At 49.8% G+C, this 22,074-nt stretch overlaps 1 protein-coding gene across 2 annotated transcripts in view; it reads left to right on the top strand.

Moving 5' to 3' along the window:
• SND1 (staphylococcal nuclease and tudor domain containing 1) overlaps nt 1–22,074 on the top strand; it is a 418,356-nt gene that overhangs the window by 331,216 nt on the left and 65,066 nt on the right. The window lies entirely within an intron of this gene.

The following is a 22,074-nucleotide window of genomic DNA, read 5'->3' as shown; positions in this document are numbered from 1 at the left end:
TTTTAAAGGTTGGGTTCTCTTTCATATTGGATATGTGACTGTCTGCTTGGTTTCATCATCTGCAAAATGGGAGCACTTGGCCCTGTTCTGCCTGAAGAGAGCTAAAAGGTGACGATTAAGGCATGGCACTGAGGAGCCCTAGTTCTTCCCACTCACGTAGAAGGCAAATAACCACACACAGGCTGAGGTCGCTGTGTGACCTGGACGGGGACCTGTGGTTGCTTTGTTTTTTACCTTCTCACCTACATCTGAATAATTAGACCTGGTTGATAAGATAGGGGATGAACCTGTGATCCTAAACCCCGAGATGTGTCATCTTGCCTGTCTATGAGCGGTCCTTGTCCCAGGGTGCAGATCAGACCTCTCACATTTTGACCCTCATCTTTATGGGGTCCTCTGATCTTTATGATGTATGTCTCAGCCCAGGGTGTTTTAGAGGATAGGCTTCAGCCCCAGGAGCCATGATCTTTATCAAGTATGTTACAAGACATATCAAGTTATGTCTTTATCAAGTATGTTACAAGGCAGTTCTACTTTATTAGCTTTCCGTCTAGCTTTTTTGGGCTGTTAACCCAAGGCTCGGGATCGGTGTGGCAAAACTGGAGTTTGCCCTGGAAGCTTTTGATTCTTGTTTTCCCCTCCAGGATTGTATGAGTTGTTGAGATAGCCCAGCTAGACACCACTCAAGTATGACACCTTTAAGAATTCATGAGGCCTGGGGACCCATAGCGCCTCTCAGCATACAGACTTCCAGCCTGGCATCAAGGGGAGCCATATGGTTTCCCACGCCCTGATGCCTGGCAAGCCCATGAAGTGCAGAGGGAGGCCCTGAGACGACTCTCCACGGCCAGCTCTTCCGGACATGAGGAAGGGCTCTCCCTGACACCCAGCGACGTGGAGACCAGCCCTGGGAAGATGCCGTGTTCTCACCCTGCCCCGACTTCTTTCATCTGTCCTTCCTCCCTGATGCTTTCACCCTCCGCCTTGTGTTTCTGTAATTTGTACAGTATCGTCGAGAGGTGTTGAAGAGATCAATAGCAATTCACCTTTTCCCTTATTGATTAAAGTGATGGCAAGTAAAAATAGCAGGCAGTACCAACTCATTCATCATGAGCTATCCATCTCCTACCAGGCCACCAGTGACCTCTCCCTGCCTGCTCGTGGCTGAGCTGCAGCAGAGATTACGCCTGTGTCTAGGCTGCGTTAACAGGAATGAGAGAACCGCTGGGTTTGGCTCCTGTAATCAGCGCTGAGTGAGGAAGGCGACTGCAGGTAATGAGCAAGGAAATGACTGTGGAGCCTGTTGTCCAACTCCGTGGCTTCATCTGAGGGGTTCACCGCACGGGCGGTACTCCCAGGAGGAGTCCGCGTGGCGTCAGTGAGCGGACATCGCCGCCTCACCCAGCACTTCCTCTCCCGTTGTCCCAAAGGGCACAGCCTTCCTTTATGATCCCACAGAATGTAAACTGCGTGTGGGGACTGAAAAGTCCGTGGCACCTGTGAACCAGCTCTGGTTTTGCTGCCCACGCAGACTTTTGTCACTCTCTCTGAGACGTCAGGTAGTCACTTGGGCTCACCCTGCAGGAATTTGGGGTGCCTAGGGTCAAGTTTGAGTCAGACGGTGAAGGAAGAGCGCTTAGGAGGGGTCTGTCTGTAGCTACCAGGGGGTGGAGAATGGAGACCGTTTCTATCCACTGCTTTCTCAGTTTAAGGGTGTGTGTGTCTGTGTGTTGGTCTCTTGCCCCTCATGAAATACCCTCTGATTCTCCGTTGGGAAAGGTGACGGGAACACCCACAGCCCAGGACATTTCCGGGGCCATGCACTGAAGAGCTCACTTTTAAAACTGCATCTCGAATGCCAAGTACTTACTGCTTCACTCACCTGGTGCGATGACCAGGGGTCTTTGAATCCCAGGGGTCTTTGAATCCCAGAGCTCTTAAAAGGGAAGTTCGCACTGACTACAAAGGCGAAACATGCTTAACTTCGCTGCTTTTCTCTTGATGTACTGTAGTTTGAATTCTGTTGGTTCTCTAATGCATATAGACACAGAAGCAACTGTTGCCCACCACACCCAGCAAGTCCTTTGTTTAGTGCTGCAGAGGGCCAGAGGGAGGTGGAGTCTGCTACCTGGCACAGCGTGAACCAAGTCCCAGAAACTCCTGTGGGAAGAGTGTTGGCTGAGGGGAAAGTACTTGGGGGCCTCCCAGAAGCTTACCCTGCGCCATGACCTCTACCCAGCAGAGGGAGCTACTTACCTGAGTGGGCAGAGAATGGTGACCAGCGGGACTGTAGTTCCCAGAGCTGGGAGTTGCCGTCAGGGAGCTTACAGTCTTTTGTGTCAGCCCAAGTACACACAGCCAGGCTTCCAGAAGAGCACTGCCATCACACTCATGTTTCCTGAGTGTCCAGTGGGTTTAGGTCACTATTTTGGACACCCTTTTCCCAGTAGGAAGATTTCACTAGAAACCCGGTGTCACTGCGTCAGGTAGCTCTGCAGTCTGCAGATGCCAGACCTGGAGAAGGCAGCCGGCTCTCTGTGAAGCTGCTTAATTACATGTGAAGCTGCCAGCAGGATGATTGTTCTTTTCCCATGGATCATTAATAAACCATTCTGGCCTGTGTCGATGGGGCAGGGGAAGTCTCTGACAATTCCATCACCTTCCTCAGCTTGGTTGGACAGGCCTTCCTCCCTTTCCATCTAAAGCATTCAGAATGGCTGAGAGTAAGGAGAAGAAGGGAGAAGAAAAATCTATTTCCATATAACGCACATGTTTTTCTCCTAAGATGGAAAGTGGCCTCCTGCTTTCGGATTGTCCTAACAGCCTGAGTGCAGTGCACAGGGTTCAAGGTTTGCCATGGATGGGAAGTGCTAGTGGCTCAGCTCCTAATATTTGCAGCAAACTACAAACCAGGCCTGATTTGGAGATGAGGCAACTAGTGCAGCAGATGGCAAACAGTCCTGCCCCACTGGGGCCCGAGATCAGCTCCATCTTTTCCTTCAGCCAGGGCAGCCTCATTCCTGCTATGCCTCAGCACAGAAAGCATGTATGGCTTTTCAGAAACTACTTTTGTAGGCAAAGACGGAAGAAAGCAAAGCAAATATAATATGGGAAACTCAATGTAGTTAGAAATATTTGCCTGTCAAACAGCCTAAAATAGAGCTTCTCCTTTGTTGGATAGAAGAATTTAGAATCTACATTTCTCCATAGAGCACTGAGTGCAAAAATTAAAAATGGATTATAAATAGAAATAAAATGACCCGTTCAGTTTCCAAGGACTTGAGTCTACAGGCTTCAGAATTCTGAATGAGAGCATTTGAGAGCTGTCGAGCCTCAGAGCTGATACAGTCTAATCAAAGCAGCTCACGGTATTTGAGAAACTGAGGCATGAGGAATTTAATCCATGGGACACACACAGCCATGCACGGGAGAGCTAACTTGTCCACGTTCCTGTTGTATTGATCTGACCTGCTCCCTCACCTGCCTGCCAGACAGCCACCTGTTCACGTGCCCTGGCAGTGCAGATAATAGTGGAAGAATGCCAGTGGCACAGAAAAGGGAGTGGGGTGTACGTGGGAGAGGTGGACAGAAGATGTGACCACGCGCATTCTCTAAATTGCATTCTTTTAGTGAGAAAAGGACATGAGGCTAAGTCAGAGGAGGAAGTCGTCTGGAGCCTCAGCATTCCTTAAAGAAGACTCTTAACTAGACAGGGGTGCAGAGAGAATGCACACAGGATGAGAAGGCATGCCAGAGAGGGAGGAGTACAGGTGTCTCACAAGCCTGGAATTTTCCATTTGCTTTTCCTGATTAGTGATCATAGAAAAGCTGTTATCTTTCCATGCCAAAAGTTAAGCTTCAGAAATGCCCAAAAGAAACCAAGAGGTACTAAACCATTTTAAATTAAGGGGCTTTGTTTTTCCTTTTGGGGTAGTGGGGAGGCTTGCACTGTTTGCTTTTTTATTTATCTCCCACCACTACCACAAAACTGAGAGAGTTGCAGGGTAGGAGTGAAATGGATTGCCCTCTAGCTCCTTGGGTAGGACTCCAGCTCAGGCACTTTTCTGGTCACTTTCTCCCAGGCCACAAGGTATCAACCCTTGCCCCCAGCGTGCTGCACTCTTGGGCCTGCTCCCTCTATTCTCTCAGAGCAGGCAGATCCAAAAACCATGTCGTGTTAGCAGGCTCTGGGCCTTGCCCCCACCTTATAGCTGAGGCTGGTTACCCATCTCGTTAGCAGTGATGTCTGTGTGTCTTTCAGGGGCTTGTCAGCTTGGGGAGGAACAGATCACATTTTCCGGCAGTTTAATTTTATTAACTCTGATTTTTCCCCCCTTTTCCAAAGCACAGCTAAATGGAGCTAAACATACACACAAGGGCTATATTTAGTCCTGATGGTGTGATAGAGTAGGGAAGGCACAAACACAGAGGTTTATCTGCTACGTAGTAAACACAGGGAGGTGTCAGGGCTGGAGAATTCAATAGTAATAATAAGCATTTATATGGTACAATGACAACTTCGATACAGGGCATAATTTTCTGGGGATTGCTATTAATTGTGCTTCTGCCTGTGAGCGGCCCCCTAGTGAGGGGCTTGGAACACCGCGCAGAGTAAAGCTATATTAAACATCAATTAAAACAGCATAGAATAGAAACGAAATAAAATATGCAAAGGTCAGAATGGCTGTGAACGAGCAGGCAAGGCCCTGAGGGGAGAGGGGTTAGAGTCTAGTACACTAGGGCATTCATGCTCCTGGTTGCTCTAAGCTTCTTTGAGTTCCAAGGTTAGCAAGTTTGCTGGACTAGCTTCCCCAAGTTCAATTCTTTCCCAAAGGGGCTAAGAAACAACTCATTATGGCCAGTAAGAAATGCGAGAGGACAGCCAGAGTCTACCTGCACTGTCCAGTCAGACTCTCTGCAGTGATGGAAATATTCTTTATCCCCATTGTTCAGTATGGTAACCACTAGCCACATATGGATATTGAGCCCTTGAAATGTGGTTAGTGCAACTGAGGCACAGAATCTTTAATAGCATTTTAATTTTAATAGCCACACGTGACTAGTGACTACCATATTGGACAACACAGGACTCTAGACAGTCTTCACCTACAATAAACACTCCAGAAACGTTCAGCTTGCATTGCCCTCTTCTTCCTAAACCAGTGTGTACCTTCCCCCATACCTCTGAATATTTAATGCTTTTTTTTTTTCTTTGACCCAGTCCTCCCATGCTTTTGACTTAAGCTTCCAGATTCTTTCATAAGGGTCATAACAATGCCAAGAAATGAGAAAGGTCAATGTCTGCATCAAACCAGACAGCTGTGGCCTTATTCTTGCCCCCTTTTCTCCATCCCCCAGTCAGGCTAATACCAGGCGTTTCCCACTCCCCCAGGCAGAAAAGAAGGGAATGGCTGTGGATCTCTGGCTAAATGAAGATTATAGATCTGTGGGGGAACGTCTCATCAGGTGCTGAGTCTGACCCTTGAATTCTGCAGAGCCAGGGGATTGTAAAATTCCCAGGTCATTCAGGGAACTCTGACCTGACATTCCTTGGTCCCTTGAGCACCTAAGCTGAATATACCTTTTCCAGTAGCCCTTTAAATACTCGTTGAATGCTTAGAATGGATCCATTCATTGGGATGACATAGTATAGTAGAACAAAGCACTGTACTTGTAATAAAAAATCCCATGTGTAAGTCCTGGCTCCTCTATTTACTGAACATGTGACCTTGACCAAAAAATCACTTAACCTTCCTGAGGCTTCATCTTCCCACATAAAAATGAGTATGCTAGATTAATGACCTCTAGGCCCGAGAGGACCTAGCAGAGAGATCCAGAGACAGACACCCTAGTTGCCATGAGGTCCTGTGCCTCACTCAGTCTCCCCCTTCAGCTGTCAGGCCTGCCTTTCAAGCCCCCCTCCCCTGAGTCCACCCAAACCCCCATCTGTGTCTAGTTAGCACCCGCTCAAGCTGGGAAGTGGGCCGACAGCATGGACACGCCCAGAGCCAGACTGGGCGGCATGATTGCCTCTGATGTTCCTCGCACTCACGTGACCTTGAGGAGTCCCAGATAGCCTGCAGGGACTTTGAGGCACCCTCAGAGGCAGCAGTGGAAAGAAAGCAAGAAGTGTCTTGGCTTGGCACTGGGACCATAAAGCAAGAGGGGTCACCCCTCTTGGCCGGCTGGCTGTGCGCCAGCTTCCCTCTACCCAGCAGTAACTGGTCACTGCTCCAGGGGTTGTCCCCAGCCACCCAGAGCCCCTGGGGAGCCGCCAGCTCTGCGCAGCTCACGAGGGGCCTACCGTGTCTCTAGCCGACGGGCTGTGAGCGGGCGCCATCGGTCAAGGCGGTCTTAGCTGCAGTGTTTAAGCCTCGTCATATCTGCTGCATGTTCTGTTTAGTGAGTTTTGGAATACTATAAATAGTTAAAATGGAAGGCTGTGGTCCCAAACCCTAGTGCCAACACCCAAGAAGCTTTGGCACAGCCCTCAGCACGGGCCGAATTAATCCTGTCTGAGCCCAGGTGCCGCAGCTCTTGAGTTTGCTGGGCTATGAGGCCAGAGAGGCAGCACGTACAGAAGGGAGAAGAGCTGGAAGCGGAGGAGGCACAGCACTGGCTGGCCTAATGTGAGGTGCTGAGGGCCCTCCGAGTACACTGGGCAGCTGAGACAACTCTTTTCAGACCTCTCAGACCTTTGTTGGCTCTAGGGGATTGAGGGAGCAGGCCTCAGCTCCTTGAGTGATTCAGTGGATCCTATTCTGTACCTTGCGAACTTAATGCTTTTGTTTTCCTTCTCTTCCTGCCCGCCCCCCCCCCCAGAGAGGGGGAAGGGGCAGGGGCAGAGTCAGAGTCAGAGTGAGAATCTTAAGCAGGCTCTGCCCCCAGCACGGAGCCCAACTCGGGGTTCAGTCTCAGGGCCTTGAGATCAGGACCTGAGCCGAAATCAAGAGTATGACACTTAACCGACTGAGCCTCCCAGGCGCCCCTTGTTTCCTTCTTTCTATCCTGTTCTGTGACTTGCCACCTTTTCCTTGGCTGTTTTTGTTGTGTACCATGTGATCGGGGGCGAAAGCTTGCATTAAACCCCTGACAGCAGGATCCCCGGTCGACGGAGCAGTGGTTCTCAACCCTGCACACTGGAATCACAGAGCATGGGGGGTTTAGGACAGATACTCATACCTGGGTCTCCCTTCGAAGATTCTGGTTTCATCAAGCACCAGCTTTTGATGTTCCCTAGACATATGAGGTGATACCAAGGAATAGTTTGTTGGTTGTATTCAGTGTGATAATGGCATTGTGATTATGTAAGAAAATGGCTGTGTTTTTTAGAGATGCATACTGAAGTATGGAAAGGTGGGGTGACATCATGTCTGGGCCGTGCCTTCAAATACATCAGCAAAGAGAAAGGGGGCTAGCTGGGGCAGACCTGTTTTGAAAACTACTCAATCTGGATGGTCAGTATATGGGAGTTCATTACTATTCTCTAGTTACAGTGTTTCGAATTTTTCTCAAAAGTTTTCTTAGTAATAAAAAATGTTTTTAAAGAAACTTAGAATCTCTCCAGGGGATTCCAGTGTTCAGCTAAGGTGGAGAACCAGTGGTTTAGAAGATTAAATTTGGATCCCCACACCCTAGATCAGTTCTGACTTGGGGCTTTGTGTAACCTAAGAGTGACCTTTCAGGATAAGTTCCTGTAAGTAATCTGGACCCTCGGCTCTTGAGGTGGTGAAGAACAGCGTGGATACAAAGAACAAATGACACCTAGAATCAGGATTCAGAGTAGACAGTGAGGCAGCTTTGTCTGGTCTCAGTGACCTCAGTATCACCCAGCCCCAAAAGCTTTCGTGCTTTGGGCTTTACCTGCCTTGTCAATTGCCAGCACTCCTGCATACCACCATAAGGACCTCTCTTGCCACGCTAGGGCCAGAAAAGACCACTGCATGGTGACACCCGCACAAGAGGGTCCTGACTTCCTCAGTGTTCAGCACTTTACCTACTGGGATTCTGCTGAAGCTAGAATGAGGGGAGAGGGGGCTGAAATTGCACCTCTCTGTCCTTCCCAGGAGTCCACATGCTCTCGGTTCTCTGTGCAAGTGTGTCAGGGCTCTTCTGTGTCCTCAGCACCTGCCTCAACTCCTAAGCACTGTTTTGCTGTGGCTGCTCAGCAGGTGGGATAAACAGAAGCTTACTGCAACCCAACTAAAGGGTACTCTGGAGTTCTGGCTGGAAGCTTCCATGCTACATTTTTTAAAAATATTTTTAAAGATTTTATTTATTCATTTGACAGACAGAGATCACAAGTAGGCAGAGAGGCAGGTGGGGGGGTGGGGGCGGGGAAGCACGCCTCCTGCTGAGCAGAGAGCCCCATGTGGGGCTCGATCCCAGGACCCTGAGATCATGACCTGAGCCGAAGGCAGAGACTGAGCCACCCAGGCGCCCCCCCACCATGCTACATTTAAATACCACAGCCTGGCTTGGGACCCTGACTTAACACCTCTCTGCTCATGAGCAAAATAATCTCCTCTTCCTTCAGTGGGCTTTGTGATGTATACCTATCAGCAAGTCGGAGTATTGCTAAGGGAAGCTATAAACTGCCCAAGGTCACTAACCAGCCCAGAGCTTTGCTACCAGTAGTATTTACTGAGTGCATGGGTGTCCTTCCCACTCCCTGGGGAAGACTTAGAACAGTCCTTTGAGCAAATGCCAGCTTGAGAAAGGTGTAGAAGTCACCCCTGCCCCTCTGTAGGAAGGCCCAAAGCATCCGTCTTTCCCCAGGTTCTGAATCACTATGGGTCCTACCACTGTCCAGTGCCTACATCCAGAATTCAGATGGGCTGTTTCTTCCTCTGCCCACTCAGAGGAACAAGTAGCCTCAGAGTCACTAAAATGGGAAACTCGGGGCTTTGTGGCCTTCACTGGACTATTCGAATGGGAGGAGACAGAAGCTTTCCTGACTGTCTTCTGCTGCCTAGTACATCTCTCCCCTCTTGCCACCCTTAGGCTATCCATCTTGCTGTTTCCCCCACTGTAGGAACTCCTCAAGGGCAAGAACCAAGTCTTTTATCTCCATTGTTCTCCAGCCCCTGGCACAGTGCCAGTCACTGTACTTGCTCTAAACAGGCATATAGATGAGGAAGTGAGCCGAAGCAGGGCTGTGGCAGGGAATGCCACTAGGCTAAGGGTCAGAAACCTGGCATTTTAAAAAGTAGTTTCTCATTCATTTGGGCTTATGAGCCTGAACTGTGCCCCACCTCGCCTGAGTTAACTTGTAGAGCAGCAGCCTGTGAGATGAGGGAGGGTTTCTAGCTGGTAATGGCTAGAGAGAAACACTCTATTTGGTTCTCTTTCCACTTTCCTTTGGAATAAATGGTGGTCTCCCTGTGCCTTGGTGTCTCCCCTTTGATTCATAGGCCTCTGAGCAGTCTGTCCCCTCCCCCTCCTCACCTGGGGCTCTGAGGAGGGTGACATGTTTGTAGGAAGGTTTCCCTTTGTTTTTTTTCCAGGGCAGTCAGTCAGTTGATACTTGGCCAGCTCTCCTGGAAGGGACCTCTCCTGGAGCTCAGTGAACCCTCAGGGACACTCGCTCAGCTAAAGCAGAACCAGGTACAAGAAGCACTTCTGTTGTTAGTGAGAGGACTGTCCTCCCTGTCAAAAACCAGCGTGACCCTTGAGTCTTTCCCTGCTCCCTCTAGACTCGAAAACAGAGGTCCTAACCCTGAACCTGCCCTTGAATCACCTGGCTACATTTTAAAAATATTGAAATCCTGTCACCACCCCTAGAGATACCTCCATATTTGATCTAGAGTCTGAACGTTGGTATTTTCTAACGGCTTCCCAGTGCTGGCAACATATAATTGGGACCAAGAACCATTATCTCAAAGAGTCTTCACTAGAAGGAGCTATAATAGCACTTGAACCTTCCACCACTGGCCTTGCCCTCCCCACCACCACCGCCCTGGAAGGTAGAAGAGGAGAGCATGTACTTGCCTCTCCTGCACACCCCACGTCGCCTTCCTCGGCTGGTTCTGAGACACCGTTCCCAGACTGTGCGATTGATGATGCCATGTGGTTGTGTCCCCCGCCCTCACCCCACACACACCCTCTCACACGGCCCACTGCTCTTAACCTTGGGCAGGTGATTAAAGCAGAGAGAGATGATCTGGGGACAATGGTTTGATTTTGTTTTAGAGGGCATTAGTGAGGGAGAACAGTCCAGAACTGTCTTCGCAATTTAAGAGGAATATTACTTTTGTGATTTTAGCCCAAAGAATAGCTTGCCCATTGGCTTCCAAATATCACATCCCGTCCTTCGGTAGCAGAAGAGTCTGCCTTAGCCGGGAGAAGCAAGACCAGACACCAGTTGAAATCCCAGACAGCTTCCTACCCTCCCTCCATATCTTGTCAGATATTTCAAGCTTTAAGTCCTTATTCGTGCTCTGCCTACTTGGCTGGCTGTTCTTGCACTTGAGCGGCTTGTTTGCCTGGACAGGTCCAAGCTGTCTGAGCCATCAGCAGCTGCACCTCCTCCCTCGCGCCTTCTGTCTGAGCCAACCTTGATTCACAGTAGTGCAGATGGCCACAGCCTTATCCAGCGATGTCTGCCACTCCCATTCCTCTCCTGCCCTGCTTTCCCCCAGATGAAGGGGCTGAGCCAGCCCTTGCCTGCTGGTCAACCTGCGGCCAAGAGGAAGACCACTCTTTGGTCATGCTCTGGCATATTAACCTAGGAAATATGACAGCAATTCTATCTGAAGCACACAGGACAAGGGTACAGGAGGGTCTGAGTTCATGTTGTGTTGAAAATACTTTTCAGGCTGCATCGGAGCTAATCTGTTTTTGCAAATATGCTCAGTCCCACCCACTCCACTTCCTAAGTATTACTGGGAGCTGAGAGCAAGAGGAGAGAGCAGGTGCCAGAAATCACCTTTCCTTCTCTTCCTACCCTTTCCTCCCTTAAATGCAGATTTGACAACGTCTCAGTGCACCGCCGCTCAGTTCCTCAGTCCAGATCAAGGTGCTGAAGGGTAGTGCCCTCTAATACACCACTGTAATCAATTCATTTCCCTTCTCCTGGTCCCTCTGCAAAAGAAATGAAGTGACAGGTAACAAATGCGAGAGGGGTGATGGGTGACCTTGTACATGAGAAAGATGGGCTGCAGTAGCCCTAGGGCCTCACTCTGCCTTTTCTTGTAGCACCTCACTGCTGAGCTGTGGACAAGACACCAGAATCAGGGTGTCCCCTCTTGCAGGCTGTCTCTGAGACAGACCTACAGCCATACCCTCTAGCAACAGCAGGCACCGGGGAGGGAGTGCTATGGCAGCAGTCTCCTGTACCTGTGTGGTTAGGGACAGGGCCCACAGCGAATACACCAGCTCATCTGGGTCATCTGTAAACCTTAGGGACCCCATTATAAAAAAAAATCAAAAAAAAAAAAAATTCCTTAGGGACCCCAGCAGCTTTGGAATGCCATAGGTTCAGCAGTACTAATATTCACATGATTCATCCTGAGGCTTCCTTTGCTGTTACACACGTTATTTCAAGGCTTTTTTCTTGATGGAGAAAACTATCCCAATCCTAGGTTGCTTCAACAGGAACATAAGCCCCCAAAGCCAACCCTTTTTATAGGGTAATGTGGAGACTGAGCTCTGTTAGTCCCTGGGGTGTTTTCTTCAGGATAAGGATATTTTTAATCCTTTATCATGATAAAATGTCTCAGTTGGCACCCAAGGACCAATAACACACTGACTAAAGAAGACAGGGACTACCTGAAGAGTTACCTGCTTTTATCTCCATAGTTCGAGGCCAGGCACTTGGTGAGTGCTTTCTGTCCCAGTGAGCGAGGAGCCATTTGGGTGGAATGGAATTAAGGGGAACCTTACTCCACTACAAATGTCATGGCTCCTACAGCCTAGGGATGGGGTCTACTCTCTTCTGTCCCACTGGGCATGTAAGGAAGAAAGATCTTTGGGCATAGCCCAGTACCAAGGAACCTTTTTGTTTCTCTGAAGCCACATGATCAAGGTCACCAAGATGGTCAATTTCCTGTTCTTCACGACTGGCCCTGACCTCGTGGGCTGCCTTCTAGCATTATACCTTGCTGACTCTTCCTGCTACAATTGTTGCTTAACCGCTTAATTAGAAAACATACTCTTTTGGATTCATTGTCTTCTCCTTTGACGACATTTTTTTTTCTTCGACGACACTTTAATGACCTGCCTCCTTTTGATTTTGATCCACAAATTCTAGTCAGTTAAAACTGCTGGGCTGAGAGTGATTCATGGGCACCGTCCAGGTTCTTGAGTTGGGTCCCAAGGACCCAAACTGACAGTATTTGCCTTAACTTTCAGAGTAACCATTAGATCTGTAGCCAGAAACCTGCGGCGGATCCACTGCCAGACCCATCCCCAATTATACAAAGAGAATGGCCCTGGAATTGCTTGGCACAGGTCAGGAGGACAGAAGAGCTCCAGCAGGGGGATGCCACCTTCCCCATCCTGCAGGCCCCTAAGAGCACCTTCAGAGGCTTGGAGATTGGGAGTGGGAGGCTCTGTCCCCCCACCCCGCATCTTCTGCCCTTTGGACTTACCGTGGCCCTGCCTGCCTTTAAGCCTGCCTCGGCTCCCAGAGCTGCCCACGCTGCTCGCATCACCCCGGGAGAGCGGGAGGGCGGGGGGCTCTGCTCAGTGACAGGATGCCCCGGACCCGGGAGGGTGCATGAGAATAAGTGCTCAGTGCCCAGATGTTTCCTGTTGTCTCCGGCTCCAGGTGTTACATTCGCTGAAATTTTAGGCATGAGAGTGGCTCTGTTCTCTCAGAGGACAAGTGGGGAAAGATTCCCCAGCTCACATTTCTGGGGTCTTTTTTTGTTCTTTTTAAGATTTTATTTATTTATTGGACAGAGAGAGAGAGATCACAAGTAGGCAGAGCAACAGGGGCAGGGTGAGCCTGAGCAGGAAGCCTGACGCGGGGCTTGATCCCAGGATGCTGAGATCATGACCTGAGCTGAAGGCAGAGGCTTAACCCACTGAGCCACCCAGGTGCCCACATTTCTGGGGTCTTACTTCCAAATGGACAACCCCATTAGCTGGCTCTTAGTGGCTCCTGCTCTCCACTTCACACCTGGTACCGCCTCAGGCCATTTCGCACCGGCAGCAGCACTACCCAGGGCAAAGTCTTTACCCTTGTAGTACTTTGTAAACCAGAGTAGTGAGGCCTCCCTTCCATACCAGAAACGACACGGAATCGCTTTGTGGGGTGGATGTGTACAGCACAGGCAGCATTCGTGTGTTGATTTCCACATATTAAGTGGTTTTAGTTTCTGCTGAACTTCCTTGCCTCCATGTGACCATCAGGCTCTGTATCAACCATGGCATTTGTGCAGGGACAGGGGAAAGACAGCTGTGCAGCTCTCCTGCGGCCTCTGAACGCAGCTCCCCGTGCTACACGGCCTTGCCAGCGAGGGGCTGCTGAAGCAGCACTCAGGAGAATCACCAGGGAGACCCCTCCGTCTCCTGCCAAGCTCAACAAATCCTGCCCTTGCTCTCCTCTGAATCACACCTCTCTGTGGCTTCAGTCCTCCTTCCTCAGCTCCGCATAGGGCGCCGCCTGACGGGAAAGGCCTGGGTGTCAGCGGGAGAGGCATTTGAGGAGAAATGAACTGATGTCGGAAGGGGGAGTTCCGCTCAGTCATCTTTTAAGTAGAAAGGAAAAGGTCATCAGAGCCGGATGGGGCCCCGGCTGGATTGTTGTTGACGTGGCCTGGCTGTGGCAGAGGGGCCAGCACCATGCACTGCCAACCCCATCCAGCTGCTGGCAGCCGGGGCACAAAGCAACGCATGCTCTGTGTCCACATATGGGTCTGCGTGTCAGCGTGAGCCTGTGTTTAGCCCTTGCTTAGGAAGGGCAGCCCATGACATAGTAATTTAATTAAATTTGCCTCTCTCCATGGCCCACATATTTGCAGAGGTTTGGGGGGAGATGAATCTGGCTGAGGAGCGTTACCCTGCCGCTCTGGCCCTGCCCCAGAGCCGAGCCGCGGTACCATAAAGGGTCTCGCCGTCCTGAATCCGGCGCAGGGCATCTGTCTGCACTGCAGGCTCTCTGACCGGGCTGCCTGCTGGCACATCTGGCAAGGCAGCCTCTGGAAGCATTCCGCCTCCATCACAAGGAAGCCACCAGGGGCAAAATAAGGGGACTCCCCACCCCCTACTCAAGACCTGCTGGCAGCAGCCTCAGCAAAAACCAGAGCCGCAGAATGAGCTTCTACACTGATCTCAGTGTAGAAGGGAGAGGGCGGAATGGGAGGACCCCAGCCCTTCAGCGGACACCGCAGCCTTAGTCGCAGCTGTCACCCCCATTTCAGTGGTGACCCACATTCCTGTGCTTCTGTCCTGGAAAAGACCCACATTTAGGGGTCCAAAACTGATTCCAGTGAACCGATCACTATGTTCCACATCTCAGATGCCCACCAGTTCTTGTCCACTGTGTCCGAGCTCAACCCACAGTCCACACCCCGGAGCCTTCCCCCTGCCTCCCAGCCAGCCAGTGCTTGTCTCGTGTGGAGTTCCTCATTCCTTAGGAGGCACCTAAGCTTTCACTTTCTCTTGTCAGAGTGTCTGCCCATTTTATCTTCTCACTAAACTCTAGCCTCGCGCTCAGCCTTTTATATCCTAGGTCAGCAGTGCCGTGCCCGCTGGAGAAGAGCATTCTTTCTCGTTATCCTCGCCCCCACCAAGAGCACGTCTTCCTAGCTGGCTAATCTCTCCTGTGTAACAACAGCAGCACCTCCGAGAGAAAGGGAATTTCTCTGGCACAGTTTGTCTCAACACCAGCAGAACACAGGCTGTTGCTTAGGAGTGGGAATCATTAGAGTCAGGCCATTATTGGAGGGGACCAGTCTCTAGGGGAGCTAGCAGAAATTACCACTCCTTAATAGATGAAAACTCATTTGCTGGAAGCCCCCGCCCTCCTCTTTATTTCTCTGCATTCTCCACCTCCCTTCTCCTCCCAGCTTTGAAGTCAAAAAGAGAGGTAATGCTATCCCATCCAAGATGGCAAATTTCTGCTAAATTAACTTGGTTAAAAGATCCTTGGTTGAAAGCGGCTGTTCTTTTAGAATGTTTCTGCAGGGACTTGGCTTGAAACCATCATGAAGGAGACAGATTCTAATTAAATGTACGTGATAAAATTATAGCCAGGACCACTCCATTTCCCAAGAGAGGATTTGTTGAGGTGGTTGGGAGAGGAGACAGTTACTAGCTTCCTAGACCATGTTTCAGAGAAGGCCTCGGAGTCAGCCTGGGCTCTGAGCCTTCCCGCAAGGGTCCCCTTATTTACACAGTACCAGGGAAGGTGAGAGACGTGGAAGCAGGACTCCAGACTTCTCTGCTTCTCTAGTGGTCATCTTGACCTTGAACAGACCTCTAACCTGATACTCCTTCTATATGCCTTCCCTGCACAGGGATACACGTTCTTTACCTTGTAGCTCTTTGCTCTTGTAGGAGAATGGGGGGTAGGCGGCATAAAGCAGCAAATGCTTCTTTTTATTTATTACCTGTTTGGGCTGCCATCAAAACTCACACACCTTGGAACATTTGTGGTGCAAGAGAAGGGAAAAGTTGCCTCATTTCTCAGCTCTAGTTGTGTGAATGAAGTCACGAGTGGGCACCATGTCAGAGCGTTAAGCACAAATAACGTACTGGAGTAAAAGGCCTTCCCCTTCTCTCCCTCCTCTCCCTAGAAACAAACTGTAAGGGATTGCACCAAATTGCAAACTCTGGGGGACACTAATCACTTTGTAGTTTCTGTAAATGGCGCCCCCTGGATTTGTCATTCACCGTGGCCCTACTGGTGTTCCGTAGTACTGCTGGGTTGAGAACCCAAAGCCCAGAGATCTGGTCCCTGCATCACCAGCTATGTGACACCTGAGCAAGTCACATCTCTCTGGCCTTCATTTTCCTCGTAAATAAGTTTTCTGAATTAACTTGGAAATTAAATTCCCTTCTCTGTCTCTACATCCCTGAATTTTGAAGCTATAAACCATCATTCTGTCCTCAGTGTCTTGCCATCCCAAGGTTGACCAGCCTTGATAAGACACCCATGATGTGAAGGTGGCCTCCGCTGGCCATGAGAGCACTGGTCAGAGCAGATGTGGGCTTCAGACAGGAACGTGGCAGAGGGGGCTAAAGAAAGGGAAAGCTACCCTGCAGGCACAGCAGGCTGGAACAAGAAGGCGTGGCTTAGGCCAGGTCCCCACTCTCCTTGTTTTCGTACTTGTCTGTGACTTCAGAACCTTCTGACACACATGTACACGGTACACCCCGGAGGTGCAGTCACTTCCCTCACCAGAGTAACGAAGTGAAATGCAAACATGCTTTGAGATCTCTCAGTCTGGCCAGGTATCTCCAAGCCTCCCTCCCTGTTTCTAATTAAAAACTTTTCTTCTCTTTCCCTGGTTCCTTTAGCACTGTCTTTCTTGGCCCTCCCTCCTTTCTTACTCCAGACTCTCCCAATTCATCCCAATTCATCCCCTTAAAGAGATGAATTGGAAGAATATGCTGTCATGTCAGAAGGAAGCCATTGTCAATTCACACAGGCAAAGCTAATAGGATAAAGTATTATCCGACTTCCTTTAAGTCCAGAAATTAAGTCTTCTTGCAATGGTAATAGATTAGAACTTGTAACCACTACAGCGGGTAGGCTGCAGGAACTGGCTGTTAGTATATGAGGCCTCAGCTCCATTTCAGGGCCTGTGCTGGGCCTTTTGTGAGGGACGCACTGAGCATTCCTGCAAACACTGCTGCACTCTCTGTGCCGGGACCCGCCTCTGGAGAGCTGCCTATAACTCACTCGGTTCATTTACAAGGCGGAATCTGAGTGGAAGAAGCTGTCCGATTGGTCTTAACAAACCTGGATGAGTAGGGAGGTGAAGGGAAGAAACCAGGGCATTGAAGACTCTAGGAAGAAGTAGCCGGAGGCCCGGAAACCAAACTTTGCACAGAGAACAGTTACTATGTGAACGCTCTTCTCAGTCATCCTTGCTGACTCATTGAGCAGGTAGAGTGACTTATCTAGTGACTAAACCAGTACCAGCGCAGACGTAGGGAAACCAGAGGTGAGATCTTAAAGGAATTTTAAGAGACTAGATGAAGGACTTGCCTTGGAAGAGGAAACCACATGAGAACTATTGGAAGAAGAGTCATCAATCTTGTAGAATGGAAGGATCTTGCGAAAATGTCCTAGGTCCTGTCATGGCAGATGATTGTACTCAGATGGGGATTATGGAGGGACACCCCCGATAGAACAGTTACTCGAGGGCACTGCTTATTAGTGGGATTATAAGGTGGATGGGTATTAAAGAAACGAGTGGATCAGTGACTGTTCCTTTGTTATTTAGTGATCAGAACTTTTGTAATTGTTCTAGTACTGTTCCTGGGTACACAATGAATGACCATGAAGGTATCTCAGTACTGCTTCACTCCATGTAGCCCCACACCGGGTGTTAGAGCAGCCTCCCAGCTCAGTGGTTCCCTACTGCAGGGTCAAAAATCTTCACGGGATAAGTTAAGGAAGACACCGTCCTCTCAAATGCTAACACTCTTTGACAAGAGAGTTGCTCCCAGGGATATCCCCCACAGGCCCTGGCCTAATCTCTCTGACTCACTGCCAGGGTCCATGTGCACTGAACTCACAGTCATCGCCATTTTTATGGGAAACCACAATTTATATAATACCCTCCCTCTGGATTAATACTCCTTTTGTGGATAAACAGTGACTTGCACCAATCTCTTCTGTGAAGAAAAGTGAGGGACTAGATTCAGAGCAGACCCCTTAATGAGGCTGTCAGGGTCAGGATTAGATTACAGGCCTAAGTAAGGGCTGGCTTGCTTCCCCCAAGCAGGGGACAGCCTGCAGGATAGAGAACAGGACTGTTGTGGGTAGGTGGTTTGGCCCAAGTACTGACAGCAGAGCTGGCATGTACCGGAGGATAAAACCTGTGATCATCCTAAAATCTAATTCTAGCCACTCATTAGGAAATCAGAATGTATTCTCTCTTAGGCTTCTCTTGGAGAGTTGATCTCCCTGCATTTCTTCTCTGTTCCATGCCATGAATTTCACACTTAACAGTCCTCCCCCATCTGGGGTCCAGCCAGCCTCTTGCTAGCTAGGACAGGAATCTCCCTGGCTTTCCTCCTTAACTGCATTGCAGACCCTTAGCCTGTGTAGCTGCCATAGAGCTCTGTTCTGTTCTCACTTGCTCAAGTTATGGTGCTTTTTTTTTTTCTTTTCCTGTCTGTACTTTCTCCAAGCCCTCTAATTCTGTTCTGAAGCCCCAATAGCTCCTCTCTCTGCTGCCTTCTCCCTCCTGGTGCCTCTGCCCTCCCCTGCCCTTCATAAGGTATCCTGACGGTGAAACGGAGAGGTGGAGAAGACTCTAGGAAGTTTATCTTCTCAGTAAAGGACCAAGGTTTCTGAGATAAATGTTTCCTGGCCAGCCCTCAGCTTGTGCATCATCAAGAACACACCTTTCCTTTCTACCCGGCTTACTGCAAGGAAAGGTAATCTATTCCCGGACTAAAAACAGTGCCTTGGGCCAGCTAGAGAGCTGGATTAGGGAGGAGAGCACAAAGCGCTATTTTCCTGGGGAGAAAGGACAACCCATCTTTCCCACTGGGTCTGTGCTTATAGAGATAGTGCTGTCCCACTGTCTCTGACTTCTCGATAAGCATCCTTCCTTTCCGGAATAGCTCCATAAGCATGTTCTCTCTCTGGGGACAGATGAGGTTCTAGAGTAGAGGTGGTGATTGAGGAGGGCTGGTCAGTTGGTCTGTATCCTTACGTTTATCATCAAATAACTACCAACAATACAGCACTAAGTTACCATTCTGAGTGTGATTTTATGTATATAATTTCAGTTCTCACAACAACCTATGAAGTAGTGAAGTATAGATACTGTGATGTCCATTTTACATATGAATAAGTGGAGTGTTTGTCCCAGGTCACACAGGTAGGAAGCAATGGAGCTGAGATTCAACCCAGGAATACCAGACCCAAAGTCTGTGCTTGTAAGCATTGTGCTCTGTTGCTCTGCAAATATGTATGTTTCACTGGTCTGGTCCCTGAAGCATTTATCCCTGCTCCAAGAAGTAGCTCACTTCATTTTAATTTAAAGCAAAGATGAAAATAACCTTAATCTGCAGCGGGAAGGGTTCTCACCCCCTCAGGGGTAATGGGTGCTTTCTGAATGATAGAGACCAGGAAAGGTGCTTTTGGGCCAAAAGCTGCCTTGCACTTTAGCTGAGGCAGGATTTAGAAATGGCGTGAATAGTGCCTGCATTAGCCGATGGCATGGAGTGCTGAGTGCCAGCAGAAGAGATAAAATCAGACATATGTTTGGATATAAATGTTCTCTCTCTTTCTCTCTCTCTCTTTCTTTTTCTCCAATTTTAATCCCCTGCTGCTTTGTTGCAGTAAAATGTTGGGGCCTTAATTGTGGGCTCTGGACCCCTGAGGTAGTATCGCCTGGGCTGTGTGGCCTGTTTAAGTTCCCCTTAGCCCTCTCCTAGCCACCGTCCATCTCCACAGAAGGAAACCAAAGCTCTCCACCGTGAGTAGCATAGACTCTGGACCTCTTCCCCGCCACCAATGGGGATCGTTTGACCAGGGACTCTACGACATTGTTCTACCAGCACCCAGCAAGCCACTGGCCTCAATACCTGTTAAACAGCCACAAGAAAGCTAATGTCTCCAGGCCTTACAAACTATCCTGTCTGCTCTCCCTTCTCTGATAATAAGATGCAGCATAAGACCAAGGAGTGACAAAGGCCTAGAGGAGATGATGGGAGTAGCAGCCGCAGCATGGCACTTACGGAGCTCGGGTGGGGTGGGTATTGTGGAGGAGAGGAGTTAAGGAGCTCTTCCCCCACACCCCGGTCCCCCTCTCCCCGCACCCCTGGTCTCATTGTTGAGCCAAATAGGCAGAAGGCATTCCACTATGGAGAACTTATTCTGATAGGTGCTTTAAGACCTCTGTCACTCCTCTACCCAGCCAAGCTTCCAAGGCTGAGGTTGGGAGAAGGCCAAGCTACCCTTCCCTTTGTGAACACCCTGCCTTATCGACGTCACCCTGTCTCTGGCAGCCATCTGCCGTTGAACCTCAGGATCAGAAGCTGTTCTGTGCAGTCCTGAGAATTGAACTCCTTAGTCAGCACATGTGGCCCTCGGGCCAGCTGTGGGGCGCCTGTGGTCAGAATTCTGGTCAGACCCGGGAGGCCAGTAGAGCCAGTCCTGAAGGAGACTGAGCACCTCTAAGCAGAGTACACATCATTGTCTGTAGGGAGGTGTCCCATTTCCACTGCGTATCAGCCAGGAAAGAAACAGGTTCTTGAAGGCTCAGAAGAGCCCGAGTAAGGAAGCCCCATTTGCCTCAGGAGCCCAGAGATCTGGGTGTCAGTCCCACCTCTTCCACTAAAAGCAGTGCGACCTTGGAGGTATCTTTCCATTTCTCTGGGGCTGTTTCCTTGACCAGACAGTGTAAAAAGGATTAGACTAAATGATCTTTCAAGACCCTTAAAGAATTCTGTAACTTCGTAGAAGCAGCAGCAGTCTTTCCCTCTAATGTGCTGCTACAACTACTCCCCTGAAGAACTACCAACCCATGTCCCATTCTTAGGTGACAAACCCTGTAGCTTGGCCGCTGGGCCTGAGGATGAGTCACCAACACAGCATGAAGGCTATTGGTACTCATGGGACTCCTCTCTGAAAAGCTGTCCCAGGTGCCTGCTACAAAGGAGGACATACCCAACGTTACGGCATTGGAGGCTTGCTGTCTAAAAGCTGAAACACTGTCCAAGTCGAGGAGTGGACCCAGTGGGGAAGAGAACTACCCTTGCAGCTCTAAGGAAGCTTATTCCCAGGAGCCATATTATCAGTCTCCCCCACCTTTCAGGTTCCTTCTAGAAAGCACTTCTCCCTCAGATTCCAAGATGGCAATATGCTCAGCCCCAGGACATGTGTGTTTGTTTTTACGACTCTTCCGCAGGAATGTTTTGGGAACATTTCTGTACCCCTGCCCTCAGATCTCTAGTTCAGCCACAGACACTTGGCCATTCCAGAGCCACTGTATAATCCAAGACTACCCAAAAGGGAGGGGCGGGAGGAAATCAGCCCCACACCCTCTGTTCCTGAAGCAGCTACTTTCACCACAGTTGCCCCTGAGTGTGTCCCCAGGAAGCTGCCCTAAACAGCCTGAGTTGCCTTGTGGCACTGGGTAAGGGATCTTTTCTCGCCTTTCCAGCTGGTCCTGGCCAAGTCCCACCCTGTACTCTGCTGCAGTTTTCTCCTTGTGTTGGGGGTGGGGTGGCAAAGGGGAGGCCAAGGGAAACGTTTATGTGGAGCCCAGAAATGTAGTGGCAGTATCTAAACGTGCACCACGCACACATGGCTGCCATACACCCCGGTACCCAGAAATTACACAGACCTCTACCCAGGGGACGAAGAATTGGCCCTTTCTTAGCCAACTGCTGCAAAGTGCTGCCTGCCTCTCTGCCCGCTTAGTGCCAGAGAGCTCACACCCACTCAGTGCCGATTCCCTGCATCAGTATAAAAGCGCTGAAGAGACGCAGGGTCCCGGTTCATGCAGCTTCCCTGGACGTCATCACTCGGGAAGCGTCAGGAGACAGACACCCACCACCACCACCAAGACATGTTTGGCTATTTGGCACCCAGAGAACAGAAGGAACATTGCCTGTGGGAAATTTAAGCCAAACAACATTACCGCAGACCTCTTAAATCCAGGTCCCCCAGGGTCCCTGGGCAGAGCCGGTGCTGCCTGACCAGCAGCTTCTGCTGAGGTGGCATTTAACTTCTGGCCCGGTCCCAGGAGCTGAGGCTGACCCATTTCCCCTGCTTTTCCAGGGCATCAGGAATTTGGTTCTACCCCCAACAAAGCCAGGGACTAACACACTTAGCTGGTGGAAGGTGCACTAGAATCGGGGTGCTTTTATTTAAGCTAAGGAAAGATTGTTGACAGCTTTAGCATTTTTAACATTGCCTTCCCCTCCCACCTTACC

Source organism: Meles meles, chromosome 10, assembly GCF_922984935.1.
Source record: "Meles meles chromosome 10, mMelMel3.1 paternal haplotype, whole genome shotgun sequence".
In the NCBI taxonomy this organism is placed as follows: Eukaryota; Metazoa; Chordata; class Mammalia; order Carnivora; family Mustelidae; genus Meles; species Meles meles.
This window is presented reverse-complemented; position numbering and strand designations above follow the sequence as displayed.